Below are 22991 nucleotides of genomic sequence, written 5' to 3' on the forward strand. Positions count from 1 at the left end.
ACTGAGCCACCTAGCTACCCCTATAATGAGCTTTCTAATTGATACCAGCAGCAGCAGCAGCTTTGGGAGCTCGTAAACCAGAGACAGGAAGGAGATATTGGGAAACTTGTAAGAAAGAAATTACAGGTGATCCCCATGCTGGCAATGGGTACAGAACTGGATGCTGTTTGGTAACTCCATTGTCTTTACCAACTTTTTGGTCACAGTTCAAGGGCAGAGAAGAGAACTTTTGATCATGAGGGAGAGGGACCCTGATAAGCGGTGTTGCTTGAGACTGCAAGGGATCAGGAGCCCTTCCTGGACAAATTCTGCTCACTGCACTTAGCATCAGTTTACTTAGGTCTTTCTAGGTTTTTCTAAAATAGTTCAACTTTAACATAAAATTCAAATTCAAGAAATAGGTTGGAAAAGTGAGAAAATTTAAAAAGAAGCTGGTCATAAAAAGCTATCTGATGACAGGGAAGATCAGGACAGATTCAGGCAACATGATGTCAAAATAGCAATAAGGAAAGCCTCAAAGGGGGAAAAATGTGACTTGGGCATGAGCCCAACAAGAATTCCTAGGAAGACTAAAATTATTATTAAAATTAAATAAGAAAAAAAAGAGAAAAAAATCAAATAAGAGTGGTAGAGGGAAAAATGGCTAAGGAAATGAGAGTGAAAGAAAATTATGAAAAGACAATTAACAGAGGGGCAGCTAGGTGGCACAGTGCATAGAGCACCAGCCCTGGAGTCAGGAGTAGCTGAGTTCAAATCCGGCTTCAGACATTTAACACTTACTAGCTGTGTGACCCCAGGCAAGTCAATTAACCCCAATTGCTTCACAAAAAAAAAAAAAAAAGACAATTAACAGCATGGTAAAAGGGGTTACAAATAACACCTTGGTGGGGGCGGAGCCAAGATGGCAGAGGAGAGGCTGTGACTCCCACAAGCTCCAGATAAACCGGTCCATTCATGCCCAAATAATGCGGTAACAAATCAAAACCCAGAACAGCCTAATGCACATAAAAACAGAGTGAGACTATTTCTCCACAAAAGAGGGCAATTCTGATCACCTACTGATCAGACTGAACAGCTCAGTGCACAGTCCAGACCCAGCCAGGGACACTGCTTCCAGTGTATGTCAGAGTCTTCAGCACCAGCAGCTTCTGAGGCTCTGACCACGGACTGGTGAGGGGGTTCGGCGGTAGGCCGGGGTGAAGTGGAGGCAGTATCTACTGGAGTTGGGGCAAAGCGCCCTGGGTCTGAACCAGTGGGCTGAATCAAGTGGTGGTGGCCCAGTGGGGGGGGGAGGGGCAAAAGCACGCCAAGCTTCCGACCATAGAGAATGAGAGTTCAATCAGACTTCTGTTTCTGGGTCAAAGAGAAAGCAGCTTTGATTACTCACAAGCCAGGCAGGCTGAGAAGAAGCCCAATCACCCCCTGAGCCACACTGTAGCATGAACAATGTGTCCTGGAAGCAGTGCTACACTTTAAGGAGTAAAAAGCCAAGAAATAGTAAGCCAGGATGAGAGAAAGCAGAAGACCATCAAAAACTTCTTTGGGGGAAAGGTAGACCACAATACATCCTCAGAAGAAGAAGATAATAACAGGGTCAAAGCTCCAACATCCAAAGCTTCCAAGAAAAATATGAACTGGTCTCAGGCCATGGAAGCTCTCAAAAGGGACTTTGAAGAGAAAGTAGGAGAGATAGAATGACAATGTACAGAAAGAGAGGAAGGAATGGAAAGAGCATTGAGAGCAATGCAGGAGAATCATGAGAAAAAAAGTCAACAGTTTGAAAAGCCAAATGGAAAAGGACATTAAAAAACTGTCTGCTGAAAATAATTGCCTAAGAATTAGGATTGAACAAATGGAAGCTAGTGACCTTATGAGAAACCAAGACACAGTAAAGCAAATCCAATTGAATGAAAAAATAGAGGGCAATGTGAAATATCTCCTTGGACAAACAGTTGACCTGGAAAATAAATCTAGGAGAGATAATTTGAAAATCATTGGACTACCTGAAAACCATGACCAAAACAAGAGCTTAGACACCATCCTCCAAGAGACTGTGAGGGAAAATTGCCCTGATATTCTAGAAGCAGAAGTTAAAATAGAAATTGAAAGAATCCACTAATCACCTCCTGAAAGAGATCCCAAAAGGAAAACCTCCAGGAATATTGTAGCCAAATTCCAGAACTCCCAGGTCAAGGAGAAAATATTGCAAGCAGCTAGAAAAAAGGAATTTAAATACTGTGGTGCTCCAATAAGGATAAAGCAAGATCTAGCAGCTTCTACATTAAAGGACCAGAGGGCATGGAATATGATATTCCAGAGGACAAAGGAACTGGGACTACAGCCAAAAATCACGTACCCAGCAAAACTAAGCATCATCTTTCAGAGGAAAACATGGAATTTCAATGAGAAAGAAGACTTTCAGGCATTTGTTATGAAAAGACCTGAATTGAATAGAAAATTTGACTTTCAAATACAAGACCCTGGAGAAGCATAAAAAGATAAACAGGAAAAAGATTTCATGAGGGTTATTAAAAGATCAAACTGTTTATATTCCTGCATGGGAAGATAATACTCCGAACTCATAAGAACTATCTCAGTAAGGAATTAACAGAGGACACAGATCTGAACTGAATATGAAGGGATGATATCTGTAAAGCATTTATGTTTTGTTCTTTGTAGGGTGTCTTATGTCTGGGGCCGTATTTGGGCTTGGGACTTCCTGGGTCTAGGGCTGGTGCATTGTCCACTGTGCCACTTAACTAACCCACAATGACATCTTTAAAATAGGGTTGAGGTGTAGGAGAAATAGACTGGGGGAGGGGGAAGGGGAGAGATGGTCTGGGGAGAGGTTGTTCATATGAAGGAAACAAGAAAAAAGCTTATGGAGGGGAGGGGAAGAGGGGGAAGGAATTGGGGAGTAAGTGAACCTTAACATCATCAGAAATGACTTAAAGAAGGACTAACATACATACTCAAGTGGGTATAGTAATATATTTTTGCCCTGAGGGACGGGAGGGAAATGGGGGGGGGGAGGGAGAGGGGAAGGAGGGAAGGGAAGATTGGGGGAGAGAGCAATAAAAAGGAAAATACTTTTGAGGAAGGTAAAGATGTTCTGCATAACTGCACAAGTATGACATATCAAATTGCTTGATTTCATAGGGAGGGTTGAGAAGAGAAGGAGGAAGAAAATTTGGAACACAGAATTAGCTCAAAGACCTTAAACTCATCAGAGTTGGCTCATGGAGGGAATAACATTCACACCCAGTTGGAAGGAGTAATCTATTTAACCCTACAGGAAAGTATGAGGAAGGAAGGGTGAAAAAAAAAGGGAGTGCAGAATAGGGGAGGGGACAGTCAGAAGTAAAACACTTTTGAGGAGGAATAGATTAAAAGAAGATAGAAAATAGAGTAAATACCATGGGAAGGGAATAGGATGGAGGGAAATAGTTATGATAATTGAATATAATGGCAAAACGTATGGTACCTACTTTGCTGGGCTAATATGAAGAAAATTCTTTGTCAAGTTTAAGGTACTTTATTTAGGTTATGATGAACAAGATACTATCAGAAAAACCTGGAAAGATCTACATGAACTGAAGCAGAGTGAAATGTACTGTATACAAAATAATAGCAATAGTGTAAGATGATCTGCTGGGAAGCATGTGGTTATTTTCAGCAAGGCAATGATCCAATATAACCCTGAAGGACTTATGAAAATGGCAACCCATCTACAGAGAAAGAACTGATAGTATCTGAAAATTGATGGAAACACATTTTTTTTAATTTTAATTTTTACTTTTTATTGAGGCAGTTGGGGTTGAGTGGCTTGCCCAGGGTCACACAGCTGGTGGGTGTTGAGTATCTGAGGCTGGATTTGAGATCGGGCACTCCTGGTTCCAGGGCTGGTGCTCTGTCCACTGCACCACCTAGCTGCCCCTGGAAACACATTTAAAAAAATTTTTTTTCTCTGACAATTCCTCAATCTGAAGTTTTGGGTTTTTTTTTTTTTTTACTGTTTTCTCTCACAACCTAGCTAATGTGGGAATGTTTTCCATGACTACTCATGTATAACTTATTTTGAAATGCTTGCGTTCTGGGTGGGGGGTGGGAATGGAGGAGGAAGAGAAGTTGGAACACAAATTTAAAAAAAATTGATGTTAAAATTTGTTTTTACATATATTTGGGAAAATAAAATTCTATTCAATAAAAAAATATATAGGGAACTAAAAAAACAAAAACAAAACCAAATAACACCTTAAAAATGCATTTGGCCAAATGGCAAAAGAGGTATGAAGTTTCAGTGATGAAAATAACTCCTTAAAAAGCAGAACTGGCCAAATGGAAAAAGAGGTACAAAATCTGACTGAAGAATCAGGGAGAGCAAAAATAGAGAAAGAAAACCAGAGACCAATATCCTTAATGAATTTCAATACATTTTTTTAAGATACTAGCAAAGAGATTATAGCAATATACAACAAAAATCATACACTACAACTAGGTGAAATTTATACCAGAAATGCAGAGCTTGTTCAATATTAGAAAACTATAGGGGCAGCTAGATGGCACAGTGGTTAAAGCACCGGCCCTGGATTCAGGAGTACCTGAGTTCAAATCTGGCCTCAGACACTTAACACTTACTAGCTGTGTGACCCTGGGCAAGTCACTTAACCCCCATTGCCCCGCAAAAAAAAAATAAAATAAAAAGAAAACTATAAGCATAATTGACTATATCAATAACAAAAACAGCAAAAGTCATATGATTGTATCAATAGATGCAGAAAAAGCTTTTTGACAAAATACAATATTCATTCCTATTAAAATACTGGAAAGCGTAGCAATAGTCTATCTAAAACCAGGAACAAGAATTATCTGTAATAGGAATAAACTTTCTTCCCAATAAGATCAGGTGTGAATCATGGATGTCTATTATCACCACTATTATTCAATGTTGTATTAGAAATTCTAGGTTTAGCAATGAGACAAGAAAAAAGAAATTAAATAAAAATCGGCAATGAAGAAACAAAACTATCACTTTTTACAGATGATATGATGGTATACTTGGAGAACCGTAGAGAGTAAACTAAAAACTGGTTGAAACAATTAACAATTTTAGCAAAGTTGTCGGATATAAAATAAACTCATATAAATCATCAGCATTTCTAAATACTACCAACAAAATCCAGCAGGAAGAGATAGAAATAGAAACTCCATTTAAAATAACTGCAGACAACATAAAATATTTGGGAGATTACCTGCCAAGACAAACCTAGGAACTATATGAACACTATCACAAAAACTGTTCACACGGAGACAGACAAATTTAAACAATAGGAGAAATATTAATTATACATGAGTAGGCAGAACAAATATAATAAAATGACAATTCTACCTAAGTTAAATGACTTATTCAGTGCCATACCAATCAAACTACCAAAGAATTACTTTATAGAGCTAGAAAAAATAGTAACAATTTATCTGGAAGAACAAAAGGTAAGAATATCAAGGGAATAAATAGGAAAAAATGTAAAGGCCACATTTCAAACTATATTACAAAGCAGTATTCATCAAAACCATCTAGTACTGGCTAAGAAATACAGTGGTGGATCAGTGGAATAGATCAGGTACGCAATACTAAAGGAGGCAGAAGACATAGTTATGCTTGTAGCTGGTGGGGAGGAAATCAATTGTTCAAGAGTGATGGAAAATGAGAGAAAGGAAGAATTGAGAGGAAAGATTCCTGCAAGGCATGAGGAGAATCAGCAAGTTAATGAGCATTTATCAAGCCTTACTTTGTACCAGACACTGTGCTAAGTGCTGGTGACTCAAAGAGAAGCAAAAACAGACCCTAGAAGCTCATTCTAATAGGAGAGGCAAGCATGTAAGTAATGAGGTACATACAAGATATCTACAGAGAAGATGCAGGGTAATCTCAAAGGGAAAGTTACCAACAGTGGTGGAGGTAGTGGGAGAAAGATCAGGAAAACCTCCTACAGTAGCATTTGAGCTGAGGCTTGATGCAAGCCAGAGATGCTAAGAGGAAAAGGTATGGGGACAGCCAGTGCAAACTCCTACGACTGGAGATAGTTTCTTGTGAGAAGAACAATAAGGAGGCTATTATCACTGGGTCTCAGTGTACCCAAAGATTATAGTGTAAGAAGACTGGAAAGATAGGAAGGTGACATAAAGGAGCTTTCAAAGCTTTATGAAGAGATATGAAAAGCTTTAAAAGCCAAATAAAGACCTTGGAAATAATTGGGAGTTGCTGAAATTTATTGATTAGGGGGATTTATTGATTAGGGGATATTGATTAGTGGTTATATTTAGGCTTTAAAATATTATTTATTTTATTAAATATTTTTCAATAACATTTTTAAAAAATTAACATTTATTTTTAAAAATTGAGTTCCAAATTCTTTCCTTTCTTCCTGCTCCTTCCGTATCCCTTGAGAAGGCAATCAAACAGATAATTATACATGTAGACTCATGCAAAACATTCCCATATTAGCCAAAAAACAAATAGACCAGAGGCAGCTAGATAGCACAGTGGATAAAGCACTGGCCCTGGATTCAGGAGGACCTGAGTTCAAATATGTCCTCAGATACTTGACACTTACTAGCTGTGTGACCCTGGGCAAGTCACTTAACCCTCATTGCCCTGCACAACAAACAAAAAACCACACCAGACAAACCTGGTTGGCTTTGCCATCATTCTCAACCTTACCCTCTATTTCTTCTTCCTTTACTGCCTGTCCAGAAAGGGCAGTCTACATTTGTTGCCTCCATTATTGCCTTACCTCCACTCACTTTTCCATCTCTTGCAATGTGGAGTCTGACTCTACCACTGGAATGAAATGGCTCTCTCCAAAATGTTATTTCATTTTTACTCTGCTTGTGATATTATTCATATTGAGGAAATTCCCACTATCAAAGCAGATCAGTACCTGCTATATACAATTTATAGTCTTAGAGAGCACTGAAGGGGGCACTGAAGGGTTAAGTCATTTGCCCAGGATTGCATATCCTGGCAGAGGCAGGACCCAAAACCAGGTCTTCCTAACTCTCAGGTAGGCTCTCTATGCATATTGCCATGATTGCTCTCAGAAAGAGCTTCCTTGCCTCATTAAAGTTGAAGTAGTTTGGTGGACCAGGGGATGGACCACTGGGCCTGGAGTCAACCTCAGATTCCTGGGCAAGTCACTTAACCTTTGTCTGCCTCAGTTTCCTTAGCTATAGAATGAGGATGATAATAGCACCTACCTCCTAGGGTAGTTGTGAAGATCAAATAAGATATTATGTGTAGGGGCAGCTAGGTGGCGCAGCGGATAGAGCACTGGCCTTGGATTCAGGAGGACCTGAGTTCAAATCTGGCCTCAGACACTTAACACTTATTAGCTGTGTCACCCTGGGCAAGTCACTTAACCCCAATTACCTCACTTAAAAAAAAAAAAGATATTCTGTGTAAAGTGCTTGGCACAGTATCTGGTACTTAGGAGGTGTTTAATTAATGTGTTTCCTTCCAAGATTGCCAATGATTTGTTGAGAACTCAATGGCCTTTTTTCAGTTTTTGTTCTATCTGCCTTCTCCACAACTTTTGTTTGTTTGTTTGTTTGTTTTGTGGGGCAATGGGAGTTAAGTGACTTGCCCAGGGTCACACAGCTAGTAAGTATCAAGTGTCTGAGGCCGGATTTAAACTCAGGTCCTCCAGAATCCAGGGCCGGTGCTCTATCCACTGCACCACCTAGCTGCCCCTCTCCACAACTTTTGATGCTACAGGCCACCCTCTGCTACGTGTTCTGCTTATCCTCCCTTGGCTTCCATGACACTGTTCTCTCTTAGCACTCTTACCTATGTCTCTGGCTGCCCTTTCCCAATCTCCTCTGCTAGATCACCAACCATGCTTCTCCAGTCCTCCTTTCAAGGTTCTGTGCTGAGCCCATCTCTCTCGCTGCTTTGGTGACCTCATCAGCAACCACAAGCTCAATTGTTATCTCTGTGAAGATAACATAAAAATCCCTGTGTCCATTCCTAATGTGTTTCACGAGTTCCAGTCTTGAATTATCAGTTGTCTGGCTATATATCATCACCATCTGGATGACTCATAAGCATCTCAAGATAAACACATACAAAAAAAAAAAAGATCTCACTCTATTTCCTCCCCAATCTACCCTTCTCCTTAGAGGACATGTGTTATAGGCAATGGACTTTGAGTCAGAAAGACCTGGGTTCAAATCCTACTTCAGTTACTCAATAGCTATGTGATCCTTGGCAAGTCAGTGAGTCTTTCTGTGCCTCGGTTTCCTTATCTGTAAAATGAGGAAAGTCACTGGACTTTTTGGTGGTCTCTAAGGTTCCTTATAGTTCAAATTTATGATCCATACTCTCTCCCAATCCCCTAAGTTTGCAACCTTGAATTCAGCCTCTATTCTTCCTTCTCCCTTATATTTCCATATCCAAGTAGCTGCAAAATCTGGTGGTTATTTCTTCAACCATATTGCTCAGCTTTACCCACTTCTCTCCACTCACACAGCTTCTACCCTATGTCAGGCTATCATCATTTCTCACTTGGACTACCTTTTACAATAGCTTCCAAATTGGTCTCCCTGCCCCATGTGTCTCCCCTCTCCAATCTTTCCCTATGTAGCTGCCAAACTGATATTCCTAAAGCCCAAGCCTGACTTTGTCAGTCCCCTACTCAAAAATATCTTGGGATGTCACATAAGAGTGCTTTTACTGAGTACACCTGGCTCAGGGAAATTACATGTTTGGGTCTGAAAAGAACTGGCAGGTATGACTACAGAGCCATCGTAAGTAAAATGTGAAAGCAGTGGTCTGCTTGTAAATGTTTAACAACTGTCTGTTGAGAAAACCCCAAAACAACCATATACACAGAAAATGCTTTCAAGTATAATCCCCCAATTGGGTTCAAAACATCATCTTCATAAGTAAAGATGGTAGAAACATGGCTAGATAGCATTGTGTCTAAAAACTATCTGCAGGTCTCAGGGGACTACATGCTTAACAGGAGTCAGCAATGTGATGTGGCAACCAAGGAAACTGATATGGTTTTGAAGTACATTAAGAAAGGCATAGATTTCAGGAATTAGGAGTTGATATATATAGGAGGAGCTAATATAACACAGTCCCTCTGTAGTTGAATATCAAGAATAATGTGTTCTATAATCATGCTTCTCCCATCTTTTTTTTTTTTTAGTGAGGCAATTGGGGTTAAGTGACTTGCCCAGGGTCACACAGCTAGTAAGTATTAAGTGTCTGAGGCCGGATTTGAACTCAGGTCCTCCTGAATCCAGGGCCAGTGCTCTATCCACTGCGCTACCTAGCTGCCCCTTCTCCCATCTTTTAAAAATTCACTGGATCCTACCAATCCTTCTAGTTACTTTTCCTATAACTCTCCTCTTTTCTGCTAAACTTCTTTGACAAAGCTTTCTATTCTAGGTGCCTCAAACTCCTCCCCTCTCTCTTGCTTCTAAACCCTCTTGCAACTTATCCTTCACCTGAAACTCCTCCCTCCAAAGTTGCCAGTGATCTTTCAACCAGCAGATCCAATGACCTTTTCTCAATCCTCATCCTTCTTGACCTCTCTGAAGCTTTTGACACCCTGTAGCACTTTCCTCCTTCTGGAAACCCTCTCTCCTAGGTTTTTGTGACACTGCTCTCTCCTGGTTCTCTTCCTTACCTATCTAGGTGCTCTTAGTCTCCTTTGCTGGATCATCCTCTAGGTCCCACCCATTAACCATAAATATCTCTCCAAGGGTCTATCCTGGACTCTTCTTCCTCCATACTCTTTTTTTTTTTGAAGTGAGGCAATTGGAGTTAAGTGACTTGTCCAGGATCACACAGCTAGTAAGTGTCTGAAGTGAGATTTGAACTCTTGACTCCAGGACTAGTGCTCTATCCACTGCTCCACCTAGCTGCCCCCCTCCATACTCTTGGCTGGCAATCTCCTCAGCCCTCATTCTTTCACTTATACTCTTTAGGCAAAAGAATCCCCAAATCTGTGTATCGCACCATAGTTTCTCTCTTCTGCACCCTTGTCTTGCATACCCCGATTGCCTTGTAGGCATTTCAAACTCAACATATCCAAAAAAAGACTCATTTTCTTCCCTTTTCTGTCTTCCTCACCCCCAGACCCTTCTTTCTTCCATGCTTCTTTATCATTAGTGTTGAGGGCACTTTCATTCTCCCAGTCACCCAAGCTTGTAACCTAGGTGTCATCCTTGACCCCTCACTCACACCCCACACATCCAAAATGCCGTTGTCATTTTGTCTCTTTCCTTCCAACATCTCTTGTATATATCTTCCCCTCTCCCCTCACACAGCCATCGGCCTGATGTGGGCCCTCAAATCTCTCCCCACTCTAATCCGTCCTTCACTCAGCTAGCTGCCAAGGCAATTTTCCTAAAAAGCAGGCCTGACCACGTCACCTCCCAACTTGCTTAGGTCCAGGGGATCCCCATGACTTCTAGGATCAAATATAAAATCCTGAATTTGGCTTTTTTTTTAAGTGAGGCAATTGGGGTTAAGTGACTTGCCCAGGGTCACACAGCTAGTAAGTGTTAAGTGTCTGAGGCTGGATTTGAACTCAGGTACTCCTGAATCCAGGGCCGGTGCTATGTCCACTGTGCCACCTAGCTGCCCCTGTATTTGCCTTTTAAAACCCTTCCCAGCCAGGGCGTCTTCCCACCTTCCAGCCCTCTCACACTCTGTTCCCATAATCCATCATTACTGGCCTTCATGCTGTGCCTTGAACACAACACTCCATCTCAGGATTCCATTGCAGTCTTTTTTCCTGGCCATCCCCCAAGTCTGGAATGTTCTCCCTCCTCCCCTCTCTGCCTCTTCCCTTCCCTGGCCTCTTTCAAGTCTTAGCCCAAATCCCAACTTCTCTATGAAAGAAGCCTTTCCCATCATCTCCCCCATGACCAGCACCTTCTTTCGGAGCTTACCTCCCCTTTACATACTATCACATCTTGTGTGTACATGCTTATCTTCCCGGGCCATGTTTTTGCCCTTTTTTCCATCCTTAGTACTTAGCTCAGTGATGGGCCCATAGTAAGGGCTTAAAAAACTCTTGTTGACTAACTGCTCAGTTCTGGTACCACTGTTTAGGAATGATATTGAGAAATAGGAGAGCGACTGGAGAAGAATCATAAGGGCCTTCAGTTAGCATCTTAAGAGAGTTGGTGGAAAGAACCAGGGGTGTTTAGCTTTGAGAAGAGAAACTTTAAAAGAGAGGTGATTGCTAATACAATTCTGGACAAGTATCAGGAGGAGCAGAACAGCTCTTTGTAAGTATCTGAAGGGCTGTCATAGGAAAGAAGGAGTGCATTTATTCTGTTTAGAATTTAGATGAATTCTGTTTCGAGGGCAGAACCGAACACAGTGAGTGGACATCCAAAGTGTGTTAAGGTCAGGGAAAATTTCCTAACAAGGAAAACAGGCTTCGAGTGGAATGGGGTGCCTCAATTAAGATTTGACAAGTAAGGGGCATCTAGGTGGCTCAGTGGATAGAGCACCAGCCCTGGAGTCAGGAGTACCGGAGTTCAAATCTGACCTCAGACACTTAACACTTACTAGCTGTGTGACCCTGGGCAAGTCACAACCCCAATTGCCTCACTTGAAAAAAAAAAAAGATTTGACAAGTAATTGGATATGGGAGAGGAACGTTGACTCTTGAGGTTGTGAATCAGGGTGATCATAAGTACAGTAGTGGCCTCAACAGAAATAGGGAATTTGGGAAAAGGGTGGGTTTTGAATAAAAGGTAAAGAGTTCAGTTTTGGAGAAGTTGAATTCTAGATGCCAAATATTTAGTTGGAAATACCCAGTAAGCAGTCAGTAGAGACTTCAGGGACTGGAGCTCAGGAAAGAGATTAGAGATAGATATATAGGTTTGGGACTCATCTGCTTAGAGATAATAGTTGAACAGGAGCTGATTAAATCACCTAGAAAGAGCATAGAAAGATGAAAAAAGGACCCAGAAGGGCTTAGGGGAACACACACAGTTAGAGAATTGAACATGGATGGTGATCCAGCAAAGGAACTGAGAGTAGCAGTCAGACAGGTAATAATAACGCTACTAGCTAGTATTTATAGGAGTTTAACATTTGCAAAGTAAATTTACAGATATTATTTCATCTGATTCTGACAACAATATTGGGAGGTAGGAGCTATTATTGTCTTCATTTTACTAATGAGGAAAATGGAAACAGAAAGTGACTTGCCCAGGGTCAAATAGCCAGCAAGCATCTCAGGCTGAATTTGAATTCAGGTCTTCCTGACTCTAGTATAGCACTCAAATGCTCTACACCACCCAATTGGTGGAATTGAAAAAGCAGATTCCTGAAAACTCCAGAAGAGGGCATTAATGAGGATAGGTAGTATCAAATGTTACAGATTAGGTTAAGAAGAAGGACCAAAAAAAATCACTGGATTGCCAATTTCCAATGGGACTTTGGTAACCTTGGGGAGAGCAGTTTCAGTTCAATGATAATATAGTTAGAAACCAAATTGCCAGGAGTTGAGAAAGAATAAAAAGGACAGGGCATTGAGGCAATGAGTCTCGATGGTTTTCAGTCTCATCTTTAAAATAAGAGGGTTAAGGGGCAACTAGATGGTGCAGTGGATAAAGCACTGGACCTGCATTCAAATCCAGCCTCAGACCCTTGACACTAGCTGTGTAACCCTGGGCAAGTCACTTAACCCTCATTGCCCTGCAAAAAACCAGAGGGTTAGACCAAATAATCTGGTTTAAAAATCTCTTTAAAAGGGTTTTGCATTTCTGAACTACAGTTCAAAAGCTAGGAATGCCAAGACCCTGGACAGGGATGGAGTGCATCAAAATATTACCTAACAGGGCAGCTAGGTGGCGCAATGGAAAGAGCAGCAGCTTTGGAGTCAGGAGGAACTGAGTTCAAATCCGGCCTCAGACACTTGACACTTACTAGCTGTGTAACCCTGGGAAAGTCACTTAACCCCAATTGCCCCCCCCCAAAAAAAACCCCACAAAACAACAACAACAACAAAATATTACCTAACAAGGGCTGGGCTTTTTAAAAGTATTTGCCTGAAAATCTAAACAATAGGACTTTTTTTTTTAAATGAAGGGGGTATTGTCATGTAATAACATGTGTTCACCATGTTAAGTAAGAGTTATAATATAGGTGGAATTGCAGTCAAGATGCCCAGAAATTCATGGGAAACAAAATCTAAGAAAGGAATAAAACTCATAGTTTCTGATGGCTATATAGGATATCCCAAAAATCTTTGAGCAGTTTTAATCTTTGATCAATTGAACTAAGACTTTGAGAGCACCCTGTATACAAATGCACAAAGCACAGGTGAAAATTCAAGTAAAAGATAGCTCCTCATGAAAGAGGGTAAAATTGACCTTGTAGGTATTACTGATACGTGGCAAGATGAAACCCATGATAGAAATATTGGCTCCGCATGGATTTACTTTGTTTAAAAGGGAAGTCAACTAAAAAGGGGGTGAAGAGCAGAGTGTTGTTGTATATTAAGAAAGTATACTACTGTAAGAAAATAATGGGCTTTGCCAATGCCCAAAGGCCCCAAATTGATTGGATTGACTGAGATTGACTGATTTCACTGATTAACTTACTTAAAGTTAATTCAGTTGAACCCACACCAGCCTGGCCCTCAAGAGGGTATTGTTCTCAGAAGCTGTGGACTCAGACCTCAACATGGGACCACCCTCAAGTCCAGTGAACCAATGGATTTGGGTGATATTAGCCAATTATCTTGAAGCAAGGTGGAAGGACCACCTCTCCTTGGGATGGAAAGGGAGCTTCTTCTGTCAGTTCGTGGCTAGAACAGGCAGGTGGTAGAGGAATTGAGGACACTAGGCTAGATAGGCTTTTTCTTGGCTTTATGACCCAGGTGTTCTCTTTTTCACTAATAAATGCTTAATGCCCAAAACTGGTGCTAGAGTTTCTAATTTATAAGTAAACCCTAGCTAGGTTTCCCTACACTTGGGACAGGAATAAGGCAACCACACATTAGATTTTAAATGTCACACTATCATGTGAGAAAAACGAGGAACTCTAGAAACCAGAGAGATAAGCTTGGTGGAGAGCATTTGGGTGAAGATCAGTGGAAGCAGAAACAGAAGCCATCTTGTCACTGAGGTATTTACAGAGCATTTGGACAGAAAGAACTAGATAAAAAGTTCAGGAAATAGAACACACACTCAAACAGCCATGATATACTAATGATGGGAGGGGCAGGGATTCAATTGTCCAGACATGCCTGGAGCTGCTAAAATATTTTGTATTTGTCTCGGGAATAACTTCATCCTTCAAAATAGAGGAAGTGATGAAGAAAACGTCTATTCTGGACTTGATTCTCCAATCACTTCTGTGCTGAATATTCCATCTTAAAATCTGTGGTGGAGAAGAGGACAATTGGCCATGGTCTGTCATTCACCCTAGCTTTGGAAGGATAGGGAGAATTCCACAAACTCAAATTTTGAAGGTAATTCAGACTGGGAGAGATGGGAAGCTCTCAGAAATTTAATTCTGAAGAATTGGGGGAGAAAAGGGCAAGGGAATAATAATTTCTATATTACCTACTATGTGCCAAGTACTGTGCTAAGTGTTTTACAAATATCTCATTTGATCCTGACAAGAACTCTGTGAGGTAGGTTCTGTTATTATCTCCCATTTTACAGTTGAGGAAACTGAGGTAGACAGAAATTATTTGCATAAGGTCAGATAGCTAGTAAATGTCTGAGGCTGGATTTGAACCTCAGGTCTTCCTGATTCCAGGCCCAGTACTCTATCCACCGGGCCACAACTAGGAAGTGTAGTGGCTAATTAAGTAGGGAGGTGGTAAGAGAGCACCCGACTGCCCTTGATGAGTTCAAGTGACCATGCCTGGATAAACTAAACATATTGGTGAATGGGATATAACTGAATTGTTGTCATCATTCAGAGCTCATGGAACATGGGAGAAATGCCATGAGATTGGAGCAGGACAAATACCCCAGTTTACAAAAAAGGAAAGAGAGTGGGCCTTTGGGCTTGACTCATTGTTACTTCTAGGATAAAACTCAAACTCTTCACCAACGAGTTTCAAGCCCCTCATAGTCTGACTCCAAGTTGTTGTTTTTTAAATTTATTCCATTAATTATAAATAATAAATCTTTTATAAACTCTACATTCCAGTCAAAATGGCCTATTCTGGTGTTCCCTGAATTCAACATTCTGTGTCTCACCTTTGTGCCTTTTCATGGAACAGGCTTCATATTTAGAACTCACTCCCTCATCCCCTTTGCCTCTTAGAACATTAAGCTTCAGGGGGCAGCTAGATGGCGCAGTGGTTAAGCACCGGCCCTGGATTCAGGAGGACCTGAGTTCAAATCCGGCCTCAGACACTTGACTCTTACTGGCTGTGTGACCGTGGGCAAGTCACTTTACCCCCGTTGCCTGCAAAAATAATAATAAAAAAAAAGAACATTAAGCTTCTCTTTCAGGATTCAGCCCAGTTGCCACTTCCTCCTTGAAATCTTTCCTCATCCCTTTTGTCCTCAAATAACCTTGCATTTGCTCATCTGTATACATGCTGTGTCTCCCGGTAGATTGTAAGCTCCCTGAGGGCAGTGGCTATTTCCTTTTTTATCTTTGGGTTTTCAGAATCCAGCACAACCTCTTTCAAGGAGTAGAATCTTTTTTTTTTTTTTTCCGGAGCAATGGGGGTTAAGTGACTTGCCCAGGGTCACACAGCTAGTAAGTGTTAAGTGTCTGAGGCTGGATTTGAACTCAGGTCCTCCTGAATCCAGGGTTGGTGCTTTATCCACTGCTCCACCTAGCTGCTCCCAAGGAGTAGAATCTTTTTTTGTTTTGTTTTGTTTTGTTTGTTTGTTTGTTTGTTTGCAGGGCAATGGGGGTTAAGTGACTTGCCCAGGGTCACACAGCTAGTAAGTGTCTAGTGTCTGAGGCCGGATTTGAACTCAGGTCCTCCTGACTCCAGGGCCGGTGCTTTATCCACTGCACCACCTAGCCACCGCCAGAGTAGAATCTTAATAGAGGTTTGTCGAACTGAATTGAATTCCAGGGAAAATCCTTGAGTATATTATTAAATGGATGCTTTGTGAATCTGGAAAAAGAGGCAGTGATCACAAAAAGCTTAGGATAGCTTCAGCAAGAACAGGTTATTCCAGATTAAATAGAGTTCCCTTTTTGACCAGATTACTAGACCCATCTAACAGGACATAGCTGTAGGTATAGTTTACATCCATTTCCACCAAACATATGACAAAGTGTCTCTTGTTTTTCATGTTGAGAAGAGGAGAAAACCTGAGCTCTATGAGAATAGGGCCCCAATTCAGAACTAATTGAATATCCAGACTCAAGCCAATTCAATCTAGTCCAACAAACACTGGTTTAAAACCTGCTAATGCTAAAACTCTGTGTTCTGTGATGAGGACATTAAGACAGAGAAAAACAATTCTTCCCTGAAGGTGGCTTTGTTCTACTGGAAGAAGGAAAAGAGAAAACACGATGTAAACAAATTAGTCATTAATGATTTGATGTCGACTTAGAAAAGAGGCGTGAGGCAGCTAGATGGCGCAGTGGCTAAGCACCGGCCCTGGATTCAGGAGGACCTGAGTTCAAATCCGGCCTCAGACACTTACTAGCTGTGTGACCCTGTGCAAGTCACTTAACCCCCATTGCCTCTCGAAAAAAAGAAAAGAGAAGAAAAGAAAAAAGAAAAGAGGCGTGCCCATTGATATGCCTCCAGGCCCCTGGGCATTGCCATCCAGCTTGTAGCTGAGTCCTCACACTGCTGTTGTGTCTCCATTTTAGAAGGTGAGCTCACTGAAAGCAGGAATTGACTCCGTTTTCTATTTTTAGCTTATCCTGACACTGCACATTAAGTGCCTACCATAGTTCATTTTAAATTCATTCATTCATAGCGATTGGACTCCATTTGGGCACCTACTCTTAGAATTCAAGGATTGGAACCAACTTGGGCCATCCTAAAGAACTATCATCAGGAAGGTCACTCATCCAGCCCAAGATGAAACTGACCTGTCCTTGGACCTGTCCAAGCACATACTGCTATTCAGTGGTAATCACTACTAAAACCCAGGTCTCCCGATTCCCGTGATTTTTGGATTTGGACTGAGAATATATTTCAGAGATCGTCTGGTCCAAATGCCTTGGCTGAGGCGCAAAGGGATTAGATGACTGGTCCAAAGTCACATAGCAAGCAAGTGACAGAGCTAGGATTTTAACTCTGTTGGAGAGTCCTGGCTCAAAATCTAATGTTTTTCTTATTGTTGTTGTTGTTGTTGTTGTTTTCAGGCAATGGGGGTTAAGTGACTTGCCCAGAGTCACACAACTAGCAAGTGTCAAGTGTCTGAGGCCGGATTTGAACTCAGGTCCTCCTGAATCCAGGGCCGGTGCTTTAACCACTGCGCCATCCAGCTGCCCCCAAATCTAATGTTTTTTGATACAACAATACATGGTCCACTATATACAAAACTGGCTCTCCCAACCCTATGTTACACCTTTTAGGAGACTGAATCCTGTAGGGAAACTCCATTTCCAAAGAGAGGATGAGTCACCTGGCAAGACCGGTGATCAAGAACCTGGCAATTTCCCAGCAGCTAAACCCCTTACCTCAACCACCTTCCCTAAAGAGGCAGATCTGCGGAGACCACCATCCCCCCAATTCCCAGCAAACCTCTTCCTTCCCCCAACTACAGACCAGGCTCTCCATTTCTCCGTTTCCTCCTCTGTATATGCAATTAGCTCAGCTGTCTCTAATGAAAGGCCAACTGAGCAATAAAGACGTCTGCTGATAGAGCAGCAGAAGGTCAGAACCCAATTCCTGAGCAGTAAGAAAGTGAATAGGCCACCAGCAGTAATCCCAGAGGGCAGCTGGAGAGAGAAGTGAGATGAAGTTCTGACCCCAAGGCTACCACAACACTCCTATCCCCAAGAAATTGAGAGAGGTGGAGATCAGATTTCCTCCCCTTTGGATGGATTTTACTACCCCAAAGTGATTGACTCCAGGGGATCGCAGGACCTAGAGGTGGAACAGACATTGGAAATCATGTAGAATCAAAAGATCGAGGGACATGGCGGCCATTAAGTCCATTTTCCTCACTGGAAGTGGGAAGGAAAGTCAGCTAGTCCAACTTTCTCATTTAACAGATGAGGAAACTGAGATCCGGGGACATTAACTGCCTTGCCAAAAGTCACCCAAATTGTTCACTTCAGAGGCAGGCTTTGTACTGAGGCCCATTGATTCCACCCTCTTCATTTTACAGAAGAGGAAACTGAGGTCTGGAGAAGAATCACATAAAATCAAAGTTGGAAGACATCTTCTAGACCCTCTAGTTCTTAATCAGTATGCCCAAAGGACCATAAATAGTCATTTGGTCTTTGCTTGAAGGACTCCATTTGGTGGAGGGTAGGGGTAGGGAACCTCCTGAGTCAGCTCATTCCACTTTGGGATACCTACAATTGTCAGGACATTTTCTCATCATCGAAATCCACCTCTACACTGAGTGCCAAGCAGAGCTATGCAATCAGTCTTCCCCAAGGCATCCCTTCAAAGACTTGAAGACTGCCGTCCTGTCCCCTCTAAGCCTTCTCTTCTTTCCAAGCTAAATATCCTTGGTTCCTTTAGCCAGTTGTTTCTTTATGGACTCCTCTCCAGTCCCCCTCACCATTTTGGGGGTATGATTAATTTTATCAACACCTTTCCTAAAATATGGGACCCAGAACTGAATATAATATTCCAGATGTGATCTGACTAGGACAAAAGACAGTGGGACAGTCATTTCCCTTTCTATAGTAATGTCCAAGATTACATTTCAACTTAATGAACTACTTTATGTAAGAATGAATTAATAGGGGCAGCTAGGTGGCGCAGTGAATAAAGTACCAACCCTGGATTCATTGCCACACACACACACACACACACACACACACACACACTCACACTCACACACACACACACACACACAAAGTGTAAAAGCTGGTCCCTGACCTCATGGAGTCTAACTGGGTGATATGGCACGTACAGAGAAAAACCCTTTCCTACATTCTCTGCCACTGTCCTCCTCAGTTGAGACCCTCATGAGACTATTTGCTCTTAGAGCTAGTCATGGGGTGTCAAATTATCATCTCTGTTGATCCAGTTGCCCTGACAGCACCTTTGCCAAGGTGATGAAATGCAATTAGCCTCATCTCCAACCTAGCCACAATCCTAGGGCCCAGAGTCAGTCAGTCAGTCAGATAGGACTTTTTTTTTTTTTGGAGGGCAATGAGGGTTAAGTGACTTGCCCAGGATCACACAACTAGTGTCAAGTGTCTGAGGCTGGATTTGAACTCACCTAGCTGTCCCCCAGATAGCATTTCTTAAATGATTATTATGTGCCAGGAACTCTGCTTAACACTGTGGACACAATGAAGGGGGGGGGCGGGGGAAAACAAACAAATATAGCACCTGTCCTCAAGGAACTTACATTCTAAAGGTGAAGATGACATGCAAATATCTAGGTACATGCAAAAGAAAATGAAGGTTAGCTAAAAGGAGGAGGCATTGAGGCAGCTAGGTGGCTCAGTGCTAAGCCTGGAGTCATGAAGACCTGAATTCAAATTCATTCTTTGTCACTTATAGGTTGTAGGACATTAGACAAATCTCCTAACCTCTGTTTGCTTTCATTTTCTCAACTGTAAATTGAGGACAATAATAGTATCTACTTCTTAGAATTGTTGTGAGGATCAAATGAGATAATAGTTGTGAGTGCTTAGTAGTATCTGGCACATAGTAGGTGCCTACCAAAATTCTAGCTCTTATTATCATTATTTATTAGCCATAGCAGTTGGGGGGGAGGGGTTATAAACAGGGTTTGTCAGCAAGACACTAAATAGAGAGCTGGCAAGTGGAACAATTATAACATCTCACATTTCTTTAACACTTTGAGGTCTGAAAAGTGCTTTTTTCACAATCACCTGATGAGATAGGTAGCACAAAATGAAGTAGTCCCATTTTGCAGATGAGGAAACTGATTCAGAGGTTAAGTTATTTGACCAGAATCACAGGGCTAGTAGTCTAAGTGTCAGAGCCAGTCCTTCTAACTCCAAGACTACTTCCATAACACCTTGCTCACTCTTATGTCCAGCAGGTATGCGTGTGTGTTTGGGGGAGTCAGGGAGTGGGGCCAGCTAGCGATATAGCCTAGCGTAAAATCCAAAAAAAAATAAAGGCAAAGAAGTTACTTCCAATGTTTATCCTCCCCAAGGAGTTCACCACAATCTTTTAGTGTTTCAAGATTTCCAGAATGGAGAGCCAGACCTGGGATGGGGTGGGAGTGGGGGTGAGGGTGGGAGGTAGAGTGGGGAGGGGGAGAAGGAACTCCAAAGTCTTAGCAGTGAAGTCTCATGCTATGACCATACATGGCATCATAGGATCACAGCCTATTGACACCCAGAAGAAACCTCAGTGATCCATTTGCCCTAATTCAGAGGAGGAAACTAAGGTTCAAAGAAGAGAGGTGGACTTCATTAAAAATCATCCAGTAAGTTAATGGCATTATTTATCTCATTTTTTTTTCCATTTTATTTTCAGAGACTGCAAGAATAACCCCTTTGTTGGTGGTGGAAAGAGAGGAGAATTAGGAGAGACTGACTGATCCTTACTTATTAGCCTTGTAACCTTGGATGAGTCACAGCTTTTTTGTACCTCAGTTTCCTTATCTGTCAAATGACAAGATTACACTAAATGATGTCTACAATTGCTCCTAGCTCTGGCATTTTGGATTGTAACATTCTATCATCTAAGATCCCTTCTAGCTTTGACACTGGTCTAACAACATTGTTTTCTAAGGTGGTTTCCAGGTCTAACATCTGATGTCCTAAATTCTCTCTCTTTTTGTTCAGCCTATGCCCTAAAGTCCTTTGAATTCTGACATTCTGCGTTCTAAAATCCCTCCCAGCTCTGACATTGTATAGTCTAAGCCTTTCCTCCCAGCTCTGACATTCTCTCTTCTATGATTTCCCTGCCTCGAAAAACCACTTGTCTGCTTTAGCGTCGACGAGGAGACTTAGCTGTACTGAACAGTTGGGGCTGGGAGATTCAAAAATATTATGACGGGATTGTAACACTTGGTGGGGTTTTGTGTGGCAACTAGACACACTGCATACAGACTGAGAAGACAAGTCCCAGTGTGTGCACCCCCTCCCCCCATCTCTCTCTCTCTCTCTCACACACACACACACACACACACACACACACACACACACACACACACACTCACACTCATTCCTCCCTCCCTCCTCCCCCCATACCTTGCTGTTCAAGAGCCTCTTAGCTTACCTTGGATAGGAGGGGTCAGACAGGATCTTGTCAATGGCACCCAGCTGGCTAGCTTCTGAAAGCGTCAAAATCTGTCCACGGAGGCTGGCCGAGTAGGACAGAACGAGCTGTCAATCCAGGGGAGGGGAGTTTTCCAAACTGCCAATTGCCTTGGGCCCTGAAGGGGCAGATAGAGAGGGGAGGGGGGACAGATGGGAAAGAGGGATGAGGGAAAAAGAAAGAAAGAATGGAGAGAGAGATGAAGTAGGAAAGAGAAAGGGAGAGAGAAAAAGGGGGAGAGAGAAGAGAGAGAGAGAGAGAGAGAGAGAGAGAGAGAGAGAGAGAGAGAGAGAGAGAGAGAGAGAGAGAGAAAGTGATGAAAAGGGAGAGAGATAGAAGAGATAGGGAGATTGAGACAGAGACACAAAGAGATAAAGAGACAGCTACAGAGAAACAGATAACCCAGGGTGGTACAGGGAATTAGAAACAGCAAGACAGAGGGGAGAGAGACAGAAACAAAGAGATAAAGACAGTGATTCAGAAAAGGAAAGAAACTCAGATAGAGAAACAAAGGGATAGAGAAGGTACAGAAAGAGAGACAATCAAAAAACAGACAGAATGAGATACAGGGAGAATCAGAGGTAGAGAAAGAAAAAACAAAATAGAAAGAAGAAGAGACTCAGGAAGAGAGAGAAAGGCACAGGGAGGGGGGAATGAGAAAAAAGAGAGGATAAATAGGCAGAGAGAAGGAGAGAGAGAGAGAGAGAGAGAGAGAGAGAGAGAGAGAGAGAGAGAGAGAGAGAGAGAGAGAGAGAGAGAGAGAAAGGTGGGGAAGGGCAAAGGGGCAGAGACTCAGCCGCATACAGCCCCGACTCTTAGCATGCCCAGCAGCAAGGCTGGACCCCCTCTCGCAGCCACTGCCACTGCCGGGGGCTGGTGGCGCCAGGAGGGAGTTTGCCTTACCTTGGCCCGAGCAGCAGCAACATGTGTCCCTGCTAGAGTGTTCTTGGTGGCGGCTGTGCCTCTGTCCCTCCCCCCTCCCCCTAGCTCCCTGCAGCTGTGAGTGAGCCCCGCCTGCTGCAAGGTCTCTGCCCATCCCTTGCCCCACTGGCATCCAACCTGCCGATGAATGCACACATTTCGGGAGCTGTTTGGGTGACCGATGTGGAGCAGGGCCATTTGTTTTGTCAGAGATGTAACCATAGCAATCACCCTCCCCCTCCCTCTTCCCCAACCCCCACCCTGCTTCCCTTCCCTAACCTACTGCCTTTCCCCTCTCCTTCCATTAGCCACTTGAATCAGGGATTCCCACACCACTATTTCCCCCTGGCTCTGATGGAAAGCCTTCAGGCTGGATCAGTGTGGGAGAGGAGAGGACACTGGGGCTTGTCACACAGGCCCCAAGGGGGTCCTTCACCTGTAACCCTTCCTCTGGGTACCCACAAGGAGCTTGGCACACATACATGTCAGCTGTTCACATGAGTGGACATAGCCATCAGGCAGTCTAGCTCCCTCTGCCCCGGGCCCCTGGCCCAGCCCTGGTTGGGTCTGTCTCCCAGGGTCCATGCTAGCTCCCACTAGCTCCCACTAGCTCCCTCCTCCTTATCCTCTGGGTTTCTCCCTTCTCCCCTCATGATCTTT

At 42.6% G+C, this 22991-nt stretch overlaps 1 protein-coding gene across 1 annotated transcript in view; it reads right to left on the bottom strand.

The window, feature by feature from the left end:
• VWA5B1 (von Willebrand factor A domain containing 5B1) overlaps window positions 1–22359 on the bottom strand; it is a 116641-nt gene extending 94282 nt beyond the window's left edge. Inside the window, exons 1-2 of the mRNA XM_043990817.1 lie at window positions 22314–22359; window positions 21372–21528 (exon numbers count right to left, since the gene is read on the bottom strand). The gene's annotated coding sequence lies outside the window, so the exon portion shown is untranslated. The remainder of the gene's footprint in view (window positions 1–21371; window positions 21529–22313) is intronic.
• Between the last annotated feature and the right edge of the window lie 632 nt (window positions 22360–22991).

Source organism: Dromiciops gliroides, chromosome 3 (genome assembly GCF_019393635.1).
Source record: "Dromiciops gliroides isolate mDroGli1 chromosome 3, mDroGli1.pri, whole genome shotgun sequence".
NCBI classification, from domain to species: Eukaryota; Metazoa; Chordata; class Mammalia; order Microbiotheria; family Microbiotheriidae; genus Dromiciops; species Dromiciops gliroides.